This window comes from Hordeum vulgare, chromosome 6H, assembly GCF_904849725.1.
Source record: "Hordeum vulgare subsp. vulgare chromosome 6H, MorexV3_pseudomolecules_assembly, whole genome shotgun sequence".
NCBI lineage: Eukaryota > Viridiplantae > Streptophyta > Magnoliopsida > Poales > Poaceae > Hordeum > Hordeum vulgare.
In genome coordinates this window covers 385613661-385632674 of record NC_058523.1, presented here as the reverse complement: position 1 = coordinate 385632674, position 19014 = coordinate 385613661, and positions in this window count along the sequence as shown.

Sequence of the window (19014 nt, the reverse complement as noted above, 5' to 3'; positions counted from 1 at the left end):
GATCACATCAACCTTGGATATACTTCCAACACACATCGTCACCTCGCCTTTATCTAGTCTCCGTCTATTTCGTAGTTTTTATTTCGAGTTACTAACATTTAGGAACTGAATCGATATCTAATACCCATGTGCTACTAGGAGTACTAGTAAAGTACACACATATATCTAATACTTCTATTGACGTTGACAACCTTCTTATCTACCAAGTGTCTAGGGCATTTCTCACTCAGTGATGATTCCCCTCATCATAGAAGCACATAGTCTCGGGTTTGGGTTCAACCTTGGGTTTCTTCCTTGGAGTGACAACTGACGTGTCATTCTCGAAGTTTCCCTTCTTTCCCTTGCCCTTCTTGAAACTAGTGGTTTTACCAACCATCAACACTTGATGCTCCTACTTGATTTCTACCTTCGCGGTGTCAAACATTGCAAATAGGTCAGGGGTCATCTTTTTTCTATCCCTGGTATGATATAGTTCATCACAAAGCTGAGTAGCTTGGTGGCATTGACTTTGGAGAACTATGTCAATCACTATCTCATCTGGAAGATCAACTCACACTTGATTCAAGTAATTGTAGCACCCAGACAATCTGAGCACATGCTGAACTATTGAGCTTTTCTCCTATAGTTTGTAGGCAAAGAATCTTGTCGAAGGTCTCATACCTATCAACACGTGCATGAGCCTGAAATCCTAATTTCAGCTCTTGGAACATCTCATATGTTCCGCGATGTTCAAAACGTCTTGCGCCTCAATTCTAAGTCGTAAAGCATCACGCACTGAACTATCACGTAGTCATCAAAACGTGTGTGTCAGATGTTCGTAACATCCACAGATGACGCTTGGGGCAGCACATCGAGTGGTGTATTAAGGACATAAGCCTTGTGCGTAGCAATGAGGAAAATCCTCAGTTTACGAACCCAGTCCACATAATTGCTACTATCATTTTTCAACGTAGTTTTCTCTAGGAACATATCAAAATACAGGGGAGCTACAACGCAAACTAATCATCCACTACATAATTTACAAAGGTATTCTGACTATGTTCATGATAATGAGTTCAACTAATCATATTACTTAAGAACTCCCACTTAAATTGACATCCCTTAGGTCATTTGAATGGTACATGATCCAAATTCACCAACCCATGTCCGATCATCACGTGAGATGAGGTGGTTTCAATGGTGAAGATCTCCATGTCGATCATATGAACTATATGACTCATGTTCGACCTGTTGGTATCTTGTGTTCCGAGGCCATGTCTGTACATGCTAGGTTCATCAAGCTTAATCCGAGTGTTCCGTCTATGCAAAACTGTCTTGCACCCGTTGCATGTGAACGTAGACTCTATTACACCAGATCATCACCTGGTGTCTCGAAACGACGAACTGTCGCAACAGTGGACACTCGGGGAGAACACAATTTTATCTTGAAAATTTTAGTAAGGGATCACCTTAAAATTTTACCGTCTTCCTAAGCAAAACAAGGTGCATAAAAGGATTAACGTCACATGCAAATCATAAGTGACATGATATGGCCATGAACTTGTGCTTTTGATCTCCATCTTCAAAGCACCGACATGATCTCCATCATCACAGGCACCACACCATGTTCTCCATAATCATGATATCCATCATTGTGTTGCCATAGAGGTCGTCATGCCAACCAAGCTTTTACTACTATTGCTACCGTTTAGCGATAAAGTAAATCATTACAAAGTGCTTAATGAGTGACACGAAGGTCATACAATAATTAAAGACAACCTTATGGCTTCTGTCAGTTGCCGTAGCATCGACATGCAAGTCGATATTAACAATTACAACATGATCATCTCATACATCAAATATATATCATCATGTCTTTGTCCTTATCATATCACAACATACCCTGCAAAAACAAGTTAGACACCTCTAATTTGTTGTTGCATGTTTTACGTGGCTGCCATGGGTATCTAGCAAGAACACTTCTTACCTACGCAAAAACCACAAGGGTGATATGCAAGTTGCTATTTAACCTTCTACAAGGACCGCCTCTGTTGAATCCGATTCAACTAAAGTAGGAGAGACACACACCCGCCAGCCATCTTTATGCAACAAGTTGCATGTGAGTCAATGGAACCGGTCTCCCGTACGTGGATGAGTAAAGTTGGTCCGGGCCACTTCATCCCATAGTACCGCTGAACCAAGAAAAGACTAAGAAGGGAAGCAATCTAAATATCAACACCCACAAACTCCTTTGTGTTCTACTCGTGATGTCATCTACACATAGACCTAGCTCATGATGCCATTGTTAGGGAACGTCGCATGGGAAACAAAAATGTTCCTATGCTCACCAAGATCAATCTATGGAGACTAACATCTATGAGAGGGGGGAGTGCATCTACATGGTTCACATGTCTTCACGATCCATCCCGCGATCTCATCACAATCCGTCCCGCAATCCCATCACGATCCATCCCGATCTAGTTCTGAACGAACGACACCTCCACGTTCAGCACACGTACAACTCAATGACGATCTCCACCTCCTTGATCCAGCAAGAGAGTGGTGGAGAGGTAGATGAGTTCTCCTTCAGCACGATAACATGGCGGCGATGGTGGTGGAGCTGTTCCGGCAGGACTGCACCAAGCAATATCGGAATCGATCTAGAGGAGAAACTGATCCATGGGAGAGACAGGGATGCGCCGTGGCATAGGTGTGTTGCATCCCTCTCTCCCCATAAATATATATAAGGGGAAGGGAGTGGGCAGCGTCCAAAGTAGAGGTGGGGCGACTTCCCTAGGGGTGGCTTGCCACCCAAGTTAGGGTGGCACCCTCTCTAGGGTTGTCCCTCCACCAGCCAAGCCGCATGGGCCTTTGGTGGGGAGGTGCGCCGAGCCCACCACAGACTGGTGTGCATCCCTCACAGCCCATGTGGCCCCTCTGGGGATGGTGGGCACTTCGGGTGGACCCCCGGAACCCTTCTGACACCCCATATACGCTACAAGTGATGCCCGAACTTTTCCCAGTGACCGACACAGAATTTCCCATATATCAATCTTTACCTCCGGACCATTCCGGAGCTCCTCGTGAAGTCCGGTATCTCATCCGGGACTCCGAACAACCTTCGGTCACCAACATACATAACTCAGCTATACCGAAATGTTACCGAACCTTAAGTGTGCAGACCCTGCGGGTTCGAGAACTATGTAGACATGACCTGAGACACTCTCCGGTTAATAACCAATAGCAGGAACTCGATGCCCATATTGGATCCTACATATTCTACGAAGATGTTTATCGGCCGAACCAGGATGTCAAGGATTCAATCAATCCCGTACACTGTTCCCTTTGTCCATCGATATGTTACTTGCCCGAGATTCGATCGTCGGTATTGCCATACCTAGTTCAATATCCTTACCGGCAAGTCTCTTTACTCATTTCGTAATACAAGATCTCGTGACTAACTCCTTAGTCACATTCCATGCAAGCTCATCGTGATGTTGTATTACCGACTGGGTCCTAGAGATACCTCTCCGTCATACGGATTAACAAATCCCTGTCTCGATTCACGCCAACCCAATAGACAGCTTCGAATATACCTATAGAGAACCTTTATAGTCACCCAGTTATGTTGTGACGTTTTATACACACAAGGCATCCATCTGCTGCCCGAGAGTTGCATGATCTCATGGTCATAGAAACTTATACTTGGTATGCAGAAAATGTTGGGGAACGTAGTAATAATTCAAAATTTTCTACGCGTCATCAGGATCAATCTAGGCAATGCTAGCAATGAGAGAGAGGGAAAACATCTTCATACCATTGAAGATCGCTAAGCGGAAGCGTTACAATAAACGCGATTGATGGAGTCGTACTCGCGGCAATCCGATCCAAGCACTGAACGAACGACGCCTCCGCGTTCAACGCATGTACAGCCCGGGGACGTCTCCTCCTTCTTGATCCCGCAAGGGGGAATGCGAAGTTGAGGGAGATCTTCGGCAGCACGACGGCGTGGTGGCGGTGAAGCTAGCGGTTCTTCGGCAGGCCTTCGTCAAGCTCCACGGCGGAGGAGAAGAGGAGGGGTAGGGCTGCGCCAAGGGGGAGGGGTTCAGGTGTGCGGCTCCCATGCGTCTCCCCACTATATATAGGGGTGGAGGGGGCTGGTTTATTGCCCTCCAAGTCCATTGGGGCATTGGCAAAGGTGGGAGGAAAGAAATCCCATCATTTCCCTTCCCCACCGATTGTTATCCCTCCTTTTTAGGGATCTTGAGCTTATCCTTTCGGGATATGATCTTATTCCTTCTAAGGGGGGTCCTGGTGCGTCTTTACCAGGGGTGTGGGGCCTTGCCCCCACTACCCATGTTCATGTGGGTCCCCCATGCACGTGGGCCCCACTTCGAAACCTTCTAAAACCTTCCCAGTACAATACCGAAAAATCGTGAACATTTTCCGGTGAACAAAATAGGACTTCCCATATATAAATATTTACCTCCGGACCATTCCGGAACTCCTCATGACGTCCGGGATCTCGTCCGTGACTCCGAACAACTTTCGGTAACCACATACAATTCCTGTTACAACTCTAGCGTCACCGAACCTTAAGTCTGTAGACCCTACGGGTTCGGGGACAATGCAGACTTGACCGAGACACCTTTTCCGGCCAATAACCAATAGCGGGATGTGAATACGCATTTTGGCTCCCACATGTTCCACGATGATCTCATCGGATGAACCACGATGTCGGGGATTCGATTAATCCCGTATACAATTCCCTTTTCTATCGGTATGATAGTTTCCCGAGATTCGATCGTCGGTATCCCTATACCTTGTTCAATCTCGTTAGCAGCAAGTATCTTTACTCGTTCCGTAACACATGATCCCGTGACTAACTCCTTAGTCACATTGAGCTTATTATGATGATGTATTACCGAGTGGGCCCAGAGATACCTCTCCGTCACACGAAGTGACAAATCCTAGTCTCGATTCGTACCAACCCAACAGGCACTTTCGCAGATACCTGTAGTGCACCTTTATAGTCACCCAGTTATGTGGTGACGTTTGATACACCCAAAGCATTCCTAAAGTATCCAGGAGTTGCACAATCTCATGGTCTAAGGAAATGGTACTTGACATTAGAAAAGCTCTAGCAGACGAACTATACGATCTTGTGCTATGCTTAGGATTAGGTCTTGTCCATCACATCATTCCCCTAATGATGTGATCCCTTTATCAATGACATCCAATGTCCATTGTCAGGAAACCATGACCATCTATTGATCAACGAGCTAGTCAACTAGAGGTTCACTAGGGACATGGTGTGGTCTATGTATTCACACATGTATTACGGTTTTCGGTTAATACAAATTTAGCATGAACAATACACAATTATTATGAACAAGCAAATATAATAATAACCATTTTATTATTTCCTCTAGGGAATATTTTCAACAGTCTCCCACTTGCACTAGAGTCAATAATCTAGTTACATTATGATGAATCGAACACCCATATAGTTCTGGTGTTGATCATGTTTCGCTCGTGGAAGAGGTTTAGTCAACGGATTTGCGACTCTGATCCGTATGTACTTTAAAAATATCTATATTTGCATCTTGAATGTATCCACGAATGGAGTTGAAGCGGCGCTTGATGTGCCTGGTCTTCTTGTGAAACTTGGGCTCCTTGGCAATGGCAATAGTTACAGTGTAGTGTTGTCACAGAAGAGAGTCATCGGGCCCGACGCACTGGGAATCACTCCTTGGTCGGTGATGAACTCCTTCATCCAGACTCCTTTCTGCACTACTTCTGAAGTAGCTATATACTCAGCTTCACATGTAGATGCCACCACGACGCTTTGCTTGCAACTGCACCAGCTGACTGTCCCACCATTCAAAATATATACGAATCCGGTTTGTGACTTGGAGTCATCCGGATCTGTGTCGAAGCTAGCATCGACGTAACCCTGTATGATGAGCTCTTCGGCACCTCCATAAACGAGAAACATTATTCTGTCCTTTTTAGGTACTTAAGGATATTATTGACCGCTGTCTAGTGATCCACTCTGGGATCACTTTTGTACCTCCCTACCAAACTTATGACGAGGTTCACATCAGGTCTGGTACACAACATGGCAAACATAATAGTGCCTATGGCTGAAGCATAGGGGACGATACTCATCTTTTCTCTATCTTCTGTCATGGTCGAGCATTGAGGCGTGGTCAATCTCACACCATGCAATACAGGCAAAAACCCCTTCTTGGACTTATCCATATTGAACTTCTTCAATATCTTGTCAAGGTATGTGCTTTGTGAAATACCAATGAGGCGTCTCGATCTATCTCTATAGATCTTGATGCCTAATATGTACGCAACTTCTTGATACGTCCATTTTACATCATGTTTTCATGTTGATATTTATCGCTTCTTGGGCTGTTATTTCACTTCACAGTACAATTCTTATGCCTTTTCTCTCTTATTTTGCGAGGTTTACATGAAGAGGGAGAATGTCGGCAGCTGGAATTCTGGCCTAGAAGTGGAGCAAGTTGAGATACCTATTCTGCGCAACTCCAAACGCCGTAAAAATCAACGAGGATTTTTTTCCGGATTTATAAAAAATACTAGGCCGAAGAAGCACCAGAGGGGCGCGTCCAGGTGGCCACAAGCCTGCACGGTGCGGCCACCCCCAGGCCACGCCATGAGGGCTTGTGGGCAGCCTGCTGGCCCACTAGCCCCCCTCTTCTGCTATATGAAGGGTTTCATCTACAAAAAAAATCAGGGAGGAGCTTTTTCGTGGATTCACCGCCGCCACGAGGCGGAACTTGAGCAGAACCAATCTAGAGCTCCAGCAGGATGATCCTGCCGGGGAAACTTCCCTCCCGGAGGGGGAAATCGTCGCCATCGTCATCACCAACACTCCTCTCATCAGAGGGGACTCGTCACCATCAACATCTTCATCAGCACCATCTCATCTCCAAACCCTAGTTCATCACTTGTAACCAATCTCCGTCTCGCGAGTCTGATTAGTACTTGTAAGGTTGCTAGTAGTGTTGATTACTCTTTGTAGTTGATGCTAGTTGGATTACTTGGTGGAAGAGTTTATGTTCAGATCCTTGATGCTACTCATTACCTCTCTGGTCATGAATATGATTATGCTTTGTGAGTAGTTACTTCTGTTCCTGAGGACATGGGATAAGTCATGCTAATAGTAGTCATGTGAGTTTGGTATTCGTTCGGTAATTTGATATGTTGTATGTTGTTTTTCCTCTAGTGGTGTTATGTGAACGTCGACTACATAACACTTCACCATTATTTGGGCCTAGAGGAAGGCATTGGGAAGTAGTAAGTAGATGATGGGTTGCTAGAGTGACAGAAGCTTGAACCCTAGTTTATGCGTTGCTTCGTAAGGGGCTGATTTGGATCCACTAGTTTAATGCTATGGTTAGACTTTGTCTTAATTCTTCTTTCGTAGTTGCGGATGCTTGCGAGAGGGGTTAATCATAAATGGGATGCTTGTCCAAGTAAGGGCAGTACTGATACGTCTCCAACGTATCTATAATTTTTGATGGTTTTATGCTATTATCTTGTCAAACTTTGGATGGTTTGCATGCCTTTTATATATTTTCTCGGACTAACCTATTAACTCAGTGCCAAGTGCCAGTTTCTGTTTTTTTTGTGTTTTTGGCCCTTTTTCAGACGGAGTCCAAATGGAATGAAACTTTATGATGATTTTCTTTGGACCAAAAGAGACCCCCGAAGCTTTGGAAGAAGGCCAGAAGAGCCACGAGGGAGTCACAAGCCCAGACGGCATGACCACCCCCCAGGCCGCACCAACCAGGCTTGTGACCTCCTCATGGGCCCAACCGACGTAATTCCACCGCCATAAATTCTTATAAATTCATAAACCCCCAGAAAGAAACCTAGATCGGGATTTTCACCGTCGCAAGCCTCTATAGCCTCCAAAACCCCATCTGGGGCACGTTCTGTGCCCTACCGGACGGGGGATTCGGATACAGAGGGCTTCTTCGTCAACACCATGACCTCTCCGATGATGGATGAGTAGTTCACCATAGACCTACGGGTCCATAGCTAGTAACTAGATGGCTTCTTCTCTCTCTTGGATCTTCAATACAAAGTTCTCCATGATCTTCATGGAGATCTATCCGATGTAATCTTCTTTTGCAGTGTGTTTGTCGAGATCCGATGAATTGTGGATCTATGATCAGATTATCTATGAATATTATTTGAGTTTCTTCTGATCTCTCTTATGCATGATTTCATATCCTTGTAATTTTCTTTGAGTTGTGGGTTTTATCTCGCCAACTAGATCTATGATTCTTGCAATGGGAGAAGTGCTTGGTTTTGGGTTCATACCGTGCGGTGACCTCACCCAGTGACAGAAGGGGTAGCGAGGCACGCATCATGTTGTTGCCATCAAGGATAAAAAGATGGGGTTTTCATCATTGGTTTGAGATTATCCCTCTACATCATGTCATCTTGCTTAAGGCGTTACTCTGTTCGTCATGAACTCAATACAATAGATGCATGCTGGATAGCGGTCGATGTGTGGAGTAATAGTAGTAGATGCAGAAAGTATCAGTCTACTTGTTTCGGACGTGATGCCTATATGTATGATCATTGCCTTAGATATCGTCATGACTTTGTGCGGTTCTATCAATTGCTCGACAGTAATTTGTTCACCCATCGTGATATTTGCTATTTTGAGAGAAGCCTCTAGTGAGCACTATGGCCCGGGGGTCTACTCCGCACTATATTTTCAGCCTTACACTTTTTACTTCATTGCACTTTCCGCCTTCAGATCTCACTTTGCAAACAATCTTGAAGGGATTGACAACCCCTTTGAAGCGTTGGTTGCAAGCTTGTTTGTGTTTGCGCAGGTAATCTGGACTTGACGAGACCCTCCTTCTGGATCGATACCTTGGTTCTCAAACTGAGGGAAATACTTACTGCTCCTGTGCTGCATCACCCTTTCCTCTTCAAGGGAAAAACCGACGCAAGACCAGTCTCCGTCAACGTGTCAATTTCTGGCACTGTTGTTTGAGAAGTAGCAGAAGGATTTCTGGCGCCGTTGCCGGGGAGGATCAAGTCAAGAACTCATCCAAGTAGGTGTCGCAAACTCATCTCTTGCATTTACTTTGTTTGCTAGTTGCCTCTCGTTTTCCTCTCCCCCACTTCACAATTTGCCTTTTTTGTTCGCCTTTTCGTTCGCCCTTTTCTCTCGCTTGCTTTCTGTTCGCTTTTGTGCTATGTGCCTTCAATATGCTTGCAGATTCGCTTGCTGAAAATCTAGTGATATGGATCCTCACCGACTTGCTAATCTCTTTAAGATATCCACTTATGTGGAACCAATTGCTAGTGAGTTGAGTGCACTTGACTTTCTCTATGGAGTTTTGCTTGAGATGCGTGAATCTGAAAAATCGTGATGAAGAAATTTATGAAATGATTCACGAGGGCTCCTTGAATGAAAAGCAGGATTGTAATGATTTCATTATAAATTCTATTAATGACAATCATGCTAAAAATATGCAAAACCCTAAGCTTGGGGATGCTAGTTTTACTATGTCCATTACTTGTTGCAATGATATTTGCAATAATATTGAAAGTGGGTTTGGAGAAGTCATGACTTTAGTTGATGATAATCCCACTATTTTTGAAGAGCGTCAACTTTGCATGCATGTGGATCATGAAAAGAATATCCTTTGTGATAGCTATTTTGTTGAATTTGATTATTATCCCACATGTAATTGCTATGAGAGAGGAAAATATTGTGGTAGAAACTTTCATGTTACCAAATTACCTCTCGTTATGTGGAGATTGCTATTGTCTCTTTCTTCTTCCTTGCATATGGCAACTATTGGTTGCCTTGACAATCTGTTTTCCTATAAAATGCCTATGCACAGGAAGTATGTTAGACTTAGATGTGATTTTCACATGCTTTATGATGCTCTCGTTGTGCTTCAATTCTTGTCTTTTGTGTGAGCATCATTGATTTATCAATGCCTAGCTAAGGGTGTTAAACAATAGCGCTTGTTGGGAGGCAACCCAATGAATTTATCTTTTTTCTTTCTGTTTTGTTGCGTGCACACCATCACAATTCTGTTGTGGTTGTGGTTTTTGTGTTTCCATTTGTGTTTGAGCCAAGCAAAACCTTTATGACTAGTCTTGGTAATGGTTGTTTGATCTTGCTGGAAAAAGACAGAAACTTTTCGCTCACGAGATGATTTTTCATGTTTATTCAGAAAGAGCTTTTGAGTTGATTCTTTTTTCTGCTGGTTGATATGCTTTTGGCCAGGCCTTTTACTTGTACTGATACGTCTTCAACGTATCCATAATTTTTTATGGTTTCATGCTATTATCTTGTCAAACTTTGGATGTATTGCATGCCTTTTATATATTTTCTGGGACTAACCTATTAACTCAGTGCCAAGTGCCAGTTTCTGTTTTTTCGTGTTTTTGCCCTTTTTCAGACGGATTCCAAATGGAATGAAACTTTACGATGATTTTTTTGGACCAAAAGAGACCCCCGAAGCTTTGGAAGAAGGCCAGAAGAGCCACGAGGGAGTCAGAAGCCCAGACGGCACGACCACCCCCCAGGCCGCACCAACCAGGCTTGTGACCTCCTCGTGGGCGCAACCGACGTAATTCCACCGCCATAAATTCCTATAAATTCAAAAACCCCTAGAAAGAAACCTAAATCGGGAGTTCCACCGCCGCAAGCCTCTGTAGCCACCAAAAACCCATCTGGGGCACGTTCTGGTGCCCTGCCGGAGGGGCGATTCGGATACGGAGGGCTTCTTCATCAACACCATGACCTCTTCGATGATGCGTGAGTAGTTCATCATAGACCTACGGGTCCATAGGTAGTAACTAGATGGCTTCTTCTCTCTCTTGGATCTTCAGTACAAAGTTCTCCATGATCTCCATGGAGATCTATCCGATGTAATTTTCTTTTGCGGTGTGTTTGTCGTAATCCGGTGAATTGTGTATTTATGATCAGATTATCTATGAATCTTATTTGAGTTTCTTCTGATCTCTCTTATGCATGATTTCATATCCTTGTAATTCTCTTCGAGTTGTGGGTTTTGTCTGGCCAACTAGATCTATGATTCCTGCAATGGCAGAAGTGCTTGGTTTTGGGTTCATACCGTGCGGTGACCTCACCCAGTGACAGAAGGGGTAGCGAGGCACGCATCATGTTGTTGCCATCAAGGGTAAAAAGATGGGGTTTTCATCATTGGTTTGAGATTATCCGTCTACATCATGTCATCTTGCTTAAGGCGTTACTCTGTTTGTCATGAACTCAATACACTAGATGCATGCTGGATAGTGATACGTCTCAAACGTATCTATAATTTTTGATGGTTTCACGCTGTTATCTTGTCTTCTTTATATGTTTTATGTACCTTTTTATATCTTTTTTGGGACTAACTAATAGATTCAGTGCCAACTGCCAGTTCCTGTTTTTCCGTGTTTTTGACTCTTTTCAGATCTGATTTTGGAACGGAGTCCAAACGGAATAAAATCCCCGAAATGTTTTTTTCCTGAACGAAAAAACACCAGGGAGCCTTTGGGCCAAGCCAGGTGGGCCCCAGGGAGCCCATAAGCTTGCACCACACCACCAGGGGGGAGGCGGCGGCGGGCAAGCTTGTGGCTTCCCTGGCTGCCTCCTAACCTAGGTTTTGCGCCTATATATTCCCGAATATTCCGCAGAAAATCAGGGGAGCCTCGAAAATACTTTTTCGCTGCCGCAAGCTTCCGTTTCTGCGAGAACTCATGTGGAGACCCTTCCCGGCACCCTGTCGGAGGGGACTTTGGAGGTGAAGGGCTTCTTCATCATCATCATCGCCCCTCCAATGACTCGTGAGTAGTTCACTTCACACCTACGGGTCCGTAGTTAGTAGTTAGATGGCTTCTTCTCTCTCTTGGATCTTCAATACAAAGTTCTCCATGATCTTCATGGAGATCTATCCGATGTAATCTTCTTTGGCAGTGTGTTTGTCGAGATCCGATGAATTGTGGACTTGTGATCAGATTATCTATGATATATATTTGAGTCTTTGCTGATTTCTTATATGCATGATTTGATATCCTTGTAAGTCTCTCCGAGTCTTGGGTTTTGTTTGGCCAACTAGATCTATGATTCTTGCAATGGGAGAAGTGCTTGGTTTTGGGTTCTGCCATGTGGTGACCTTTCCCAGTGACAGTAGGGGCAGCAAGGCACACATCAAGTAGTTGCCATCAAGGGTAAAAAGATGGGGTTTTTATCATTGGTTTGAGATTATCCCTCTACATCATGTCATCTTGCTTAAGGCGTTACTCTGTTCTTATGGACTTAATACACTAGATGCATGCTGGATAGCGGTCAACGTGTGGAGTAATAGTAGTAGATGTAGACAGTATCGGTCTACTTGTTTCGGACATGATGCCTATAGAAATAATCATTGCATAGATTTCGTCACGACTCTGCATAGTTCTATCAGTTGCTCGATAGTAATTTGTTCACCCACCGTCTACTTGCTTTCATGGGAGAAGCCACTAGTAAACACTACGGCCCCCGGGTCTATTCACATCCATCGTTTACACCTCCGCTTTTACTTTGCTTTGTTACTTTGTTGCTTTCAGTTCTCACTTGGCAAACAATCTATAAGGGATTGACAACCCCTTCATAGCGTTGGTTGCAAGCTTTTGTGTTTGTGCAGGATCTTGAGATACTCTTCCGCCGGATTGATACCTTGGTTCTCAAACTGAGGGAAATACTTACCGTCGCTGTGCTACATCACCCTTTCCGCTTCAAGGGAACACCAACGCAAGGCTCCAAGGCCACGGGGGAAATCCTTTGCATACTTGCCTAGGAAGTCCCTTAAGGCGTAGCCGCAGCTGAAGAATTCCTGGTGCCGTTGCTGAGGAGTGTCAAGCAACACTTCTATTTCTGGCGCCGTTGGAAGGTCTTTTGTTGCAGTAGCAGAAGTATTTCTGGCGCCGTTGCCGGGGATACACATCAAACATCAGAAGTATTTCTGGCGCCGTTGCGGGGGATACACATCAAACATCAGAAGTATTTCTGGCACTGTTGCCGGGGAGGAGAAATCAAGATCTATCCAAGTAGGTCTCACAAACTCTTTTCTTGCATTTACTTTTGTTGCGAGTTGCCTCTCGTTTTCCTCTCCCCCACTTCACATTTGCCGATTTCATTCGCCTTTCGCCTTCGCCCTTTTCTCTCGCTTGCTTTCTGTTCACTTGTGTGCCATGTGCCCTCAATATGCTTGCATCTTCGCTTGCTGAAAATCTAGTGATATGGATCCTCATCCACTTGCTAGTCTCTTTAAGAGACCCACTCGTGTGGAACAAATTGCTATTGAGTTGAGGGCAATTGACTATTTCTTTGGAGTTTTGCGTAAGATGCGTGAATCTGAAAATTGTGAGGAAGAAATTCATGAAGTGATTCACGAGGGCTCCTTGGATGAAAAGCATGATTGCAATGATTTCACTATAAATCCTATTAGTGACAATCATGCTAAAAATATGCAAAACCCTAAGCTTGGGGATGCTAGTTTTGCTATGTCCTCCACTTGTTGCAATAATCATGATTGGGGTGATGATATTTTTTATGATCATAAAAATTTGTTCAAACTTCATGATGAATATGATATTTGCAACAACACTGAAAGTGGGATTGGAGAAGTCATGACTTTATTTGATGATAATCCCACTATTTTTGAAGAGCGTCAACTTTGCATGCATGTGGATCATGAAAAGAATATCCTATGGGATAGCTATATTGTTGAATTCGAATATGATCCCACATGTAATTGCTATGAGAGAGGAAAATATTTTGGTAGAAACTTTCATGTTACCAAATCACCTCTCGTGATGTTGAGATTGCTCTTGTCTCTTTCTTCTTCCTTGCATATGGCAACTATTGGTTGTCTTGACAATCTGTTTTTCTATAAAATGCCTATGCATAGGAAGTATGTTAGCCTTAGATGTGATTTTCACATGCTTTATGATGCTCTCGTTGTGCTTCAATTCTCGTCTTTTGTGTGAGTATCATGGAATGCCTAGCTAAGGGCGTTAAATAAAAGCGCTTGTTGGGAGGCAACCCAACGAATCTATCCTTTTTCTTTCTGTTCTTGTGTTTTCCACACTTTCATAATTCTGTTATGATTGTGTTTTTGTATTTCTTTTTGCGTTTGTGCCAAGCAAAACCGTTATGATTAGTCTTGAGGATGATCGTTTGGTCATGCTGGGAAAGACAGAAACTTTCTGCTCACGAAAATAATTTTATTTTTTTCTGTAAGATCTTTTGAGTTGATTCTTTTTGCTTCTGATTGCTACGCAAATTATTCACACTGTCGTAATTTTTCAGAATTTTTTAAGTAACAGAGGTATATGAAACATACAAATTGCTACAGATTGGTCTGCTGTTAACAGATTCTGTTTTTGTTGTGTTGGATGCTTATTTTGATGAAACTATGGATAGTATCGGGGGGGTATTAGCCATGGAAGATTGAAAGTACAGTAACCCAACATCAGCACAAGTAGAATTTGAGTTTGCTACAGTACCTAAGGAAGTGGTGGTTTGCTTTCTTGTACTAATGTTATCACGAGTTTCTGTTTAAGTTTCGTGTTGTGAAGTTTTCAAATTTTGGGTGAAGTTCTTATGGACAAAAAGATAAAGAATGGAAAGAGCTCAAGCTTGAGGATGCCCAAGGAACCCCAAGAGATTCAAGGATATCGTAAAATCCTAAGCTTGGGGATGCCCCGGGAAGGCATCCCCTCTTTCGTCTTCAATCCATCGGTAACGTTACTTGGGGCTATATTTTTATTCACCACATGTTATGTGTTTTTTGCTTGGAGCGTCTTGTATCGTAGGAGTCTTTTATTTTTTTTGTTGTGTCACAACCATCCTTGCTGCACACCTAGAGAGAGAGACATGCACACATCGTGATTTTGTCGAGCTTCACTTATATCTTTTTGTAGACAATTCATCTCACATGTGCTTCACTTATATCTTTTGAGCTAGATACTTTTGCTCTGTGTGCTTCACTTATATCTTTTAGAGCGCAGAGGTGCGTGGCTTGGTAGTTTATCTATGCTTTGAAAGTAGTCTCAAAAGGGGTAGTTATCCAAAGGGATACAAAAACTTCCTCCTTCATGTGCATTGAATAGTTAGAGAAGTTTGATTCATCTCAATTAGTTTTGAGTTGTGGTTATGGTAATATTGAAATCATGCTAGTAAGGTGTTGTGGATCTAGAAATACTTGTGTTGAAGTTAGTGATTCTCGTAGCATGCACGTATGGTGAACCGATATGTGATGAAATCTGAGCATGATTAGTATATTGATTGTCATCCTTTGTGTGGCGGGCGGGATCGCGCGATGGTTTATACCTACCAACCCTTCCCCTAGGAGTATGCGTTGAATGCTTTGTTTCGATTACTAATAAATTTTTTTGCAACAAGTATATGAGTTATTCATGACTAATGTTGAGTCCATGGTTTAGATGTACTTTCACCTTCCACCATGACTATCTTCTTAGTGTCGTGCAACTTTCGCCGGTGCACAAAACCCACCATTAGCCTCCCTCAAAACTGCCACCATACCTACCTACTATGGCTTTTTCAAAGTCATTCCGAGATATATTGCCATGAAACTACCACCATGACATGTGCCACCACGTCTACATTGCCATTGCATGATCGTAAGATAGCTAGCATGATGTTTCCATTGATGTCTATGCCATGCTAGATCATTGCCACGGTACACTACCGAATGCATTCCATATAGAGTCATAATTGCTCTAAGTTTTGAGTTGAAAGTGTGATGATCATCATTATTGGAGCATTGCCCCATGTGAGGAAATAAAAGAGGCCAAAGAAGCCCATAAAAAAGAGGCCAAAGAGCCCACCAAAAAAGAGAGAGAGAAAAAGAGAGAAGGGCCAATGCTACCACTTTTTCCACACTTGTGCATATTAAAGCACCATGATCTTCATGATTGAGAGTCTCTCGTTTTGTCACCACCATATAGCTAGTGGGAAATTCTCATTATATAACTTGGCTTGTATATTCCAATGATAGGCTTCCTCAAAATTGCCTTAGGTCTTCGTGAGCAAGCAAGTTGGATGCACACCCACTAGTTTTCTTTAAGAGCATTCACATACTTGTAGTTCTAGTGCATCATTTGTATGGCAATCCCTACTCATTCACATTGATATCTATTGACGAGCATCTCCACAGCTCATTGATATGCCTAGTTAATGTGACTATCTTCACCTTTTTGTCTTGCAACCACCACCACATTCCACACCATCTATAGTGCTATAACCATGGCTCACGCTCATGTATTGCGTAAGAGTTGAAAACGTTTGAGAAAGTAAAGGTGTGAAACAATTACTTGGCCAATACCGGGGTTGTGCATGATTTAAATTTGTCGTGCAATGATGATAAATCATAGCCAGACTATATGCTTTTGTAGGGATAACTTTATTTTGGCCTAGTTATTTTGAAAGTTCATGATTACCTTGCTAGTTTGCTTGAATTATTATTGTTTCCACGTCAATAGCAAACTATTGTTCTGAATCTAATGGATCTGAACATTCACATCACATAAGAGGAATTACAAAGGACACCTATGCTAGGTAGCATGAAAGCATAAAAAATTCATTCTCATCACTTCCCTACTCGAGGACGAGCAGGAGTTAAGCTTGGGGATGCTTGATACGTCTCAAGCGTATCTATAATTTTTGATGGTTTCACGCTGTTATCTTGTCTTCTTTGTATGTTTTATGTACCTTTTTATATCTTTTTGGGCACTAACTTATTGATTCAGTGCCAAGTGCGAGTTCCTATTTTTCCGTGTTTTCGACTCTTTTCAGATCTGATTTTGGAACGGAGTCCAAATGGAATAAAATCCCCGAAATGATTTTTTCCCGAATGAAAGAAGACCAGGGAGCGTTTGGGCCAAGCCAGGTCGTCCCTAGGGAGCCCATAAGCTTGCATCATGCCACCAGGGGGGAGGCGGCGGTAGGCAAGCTTGTGGCTTCCCTGGCCGCCTCCTGACCTAGGTTTTGCGCCTATATATTCCCAAATATTCCGCAAAAATCAGGGGAGCCTCGAAACTATTTTTCCGCTACCGCAAGCTTCCGTTTCCGCGAGATCTCATCTGGAGACCCTTCCCAGCGCCCTGCCGGAGGGGACTTTGGAGGTGGAGGGCTTCATCATCATCATCATCGCCCCTCCAATGACTCGTGAGTAGTTCACTTCAGACCTACGGGTCCTTAGTTAGTAGCTAGATGGCTTCTCCTCTCTCTTGGATCTTCAATACAAAGTTCTCCATGATCTTCATGGAGATGTATCCGATGTAATCTTCTTTGGCGGTGTGTTTGTCGAGATCCGATGAATTGTGGACTTGTGATCAGATTATCTATGATATATATTTGAGTCTTTGCTGATTTCTTATATGCATGATTTGATATCCTTGTAAGTCTCTCCGAGTCTTGGGTTTTGTTTGGCCAACTAGATCTATGATTCTTGCAATGGGAGAAGTGCTTGGTTTTGGGTTCTGCCATGTGGTGACCTTTCCCAGTGACAGTAGGGGCAGCAAGGCACACATCAAGCAGTATCCATCAAGGGTAAAAAGATGGGGTTTTTATCATTGGTTTGAGATTATCCCTCTACATCATGTCAGCTTTCTTAAGGCGTTACTCTGTTCTTATGGACTTAATACACTAGATGCATGCTGGATAGCGGTCGACGTGTGGAGTAATAGTAGTAGATGTAGACAGTATCGGTCTACTTGTTTCGGACGTGATGCCTATAGAAATAATCATTGCATAGATATCGTCACGACTCTGCACAGTGCTATCAATTGCTCCACAGTAATTTGTTCACCCACCGTCTACTTGCTTTCATGAGAGAAGCCACTAGTAAACACTACGGCCCCCGGGTCTATTCACATCCATCGTTTACACCTCCGCTTTTACTTTGCTTTGTTACTTTGTTGCTTTCAGTTCTCACTTGGCAAACAATCTATAAGGGATTGACAACCCCTTCATAGTGTTGGGTGCAAGCTTTTGTGTTCGTGCAGGATCTTGAGATACTCTTCCGCCGGATTGATACCTTGGTTCTCAAACAGAGGGAAATACTTACCGTCGTTGTGCTACATCACCCTTTCCGCTTCGAGGGAACACCAACGCAAGGCTCCAAGGACACGGGGGAAATCCTTTGCATACTTGCCTAGGAAGTCCCTTAAGGCGTAGCCGCAGCTGAAGAATTCCTGGTGCCGTTGCTGAGGAGTATCAAGCAACACTCCTATTTCTGGCACCGTTGCAAGGTCTTTTGTTGCAGTAGCAGAAGTATTTCTGGCACCGTTGCTGGGGATACACAACAAACATCAGAAGTATTTCTGGCGCCGTTGCCAGGGATACACCTCAAACATTAGATAGCGGTCGATGTTTCGAGTAATAGTAGTAGATGCAGAAAGTATCGGTCTACTTGTTTCGGACGTGATGCCTATATGCATGATCATTGCCTTATATATCGTCATGACTTTGCGCGGTTCTATCAATTGCTCGATAGTAATTTGTTCACCCACCGTGATATTTGCTATTCTGAGAGAAGCCTCTAGTGAACACTATGGCCCCCAGGGTCTACTCCACACTATATTTTCAGCCTTACACTTTTTACTTCGTTGCACTTTCCGCCTTTAGATCTCACTTTGCAAACAATCTTGAAGGGATTGACAACCCCTTTGAAGCGTTGAGTGCAAGCTTGTTTGTGTTTGCGTAGGTACTCTGGACTTGACGAGACCCTCCTTCTGGATCGATACCTTGGTTCTCAAACTGAGGGAAATACTTACTACTCCTGTGCTGCATCACCCTTTCCTCTTCAAGGGAAAAACCAATGCAAGACCAGTCTCCGTCAACGTGTCAATTTCTGGCACTGTTGTTTGAGAAGTAGCAAGTTCCCAAGCGCCGGTCCACCCACATATCAAACTATCAAAGTAACGAACGCAAATCATATGAAC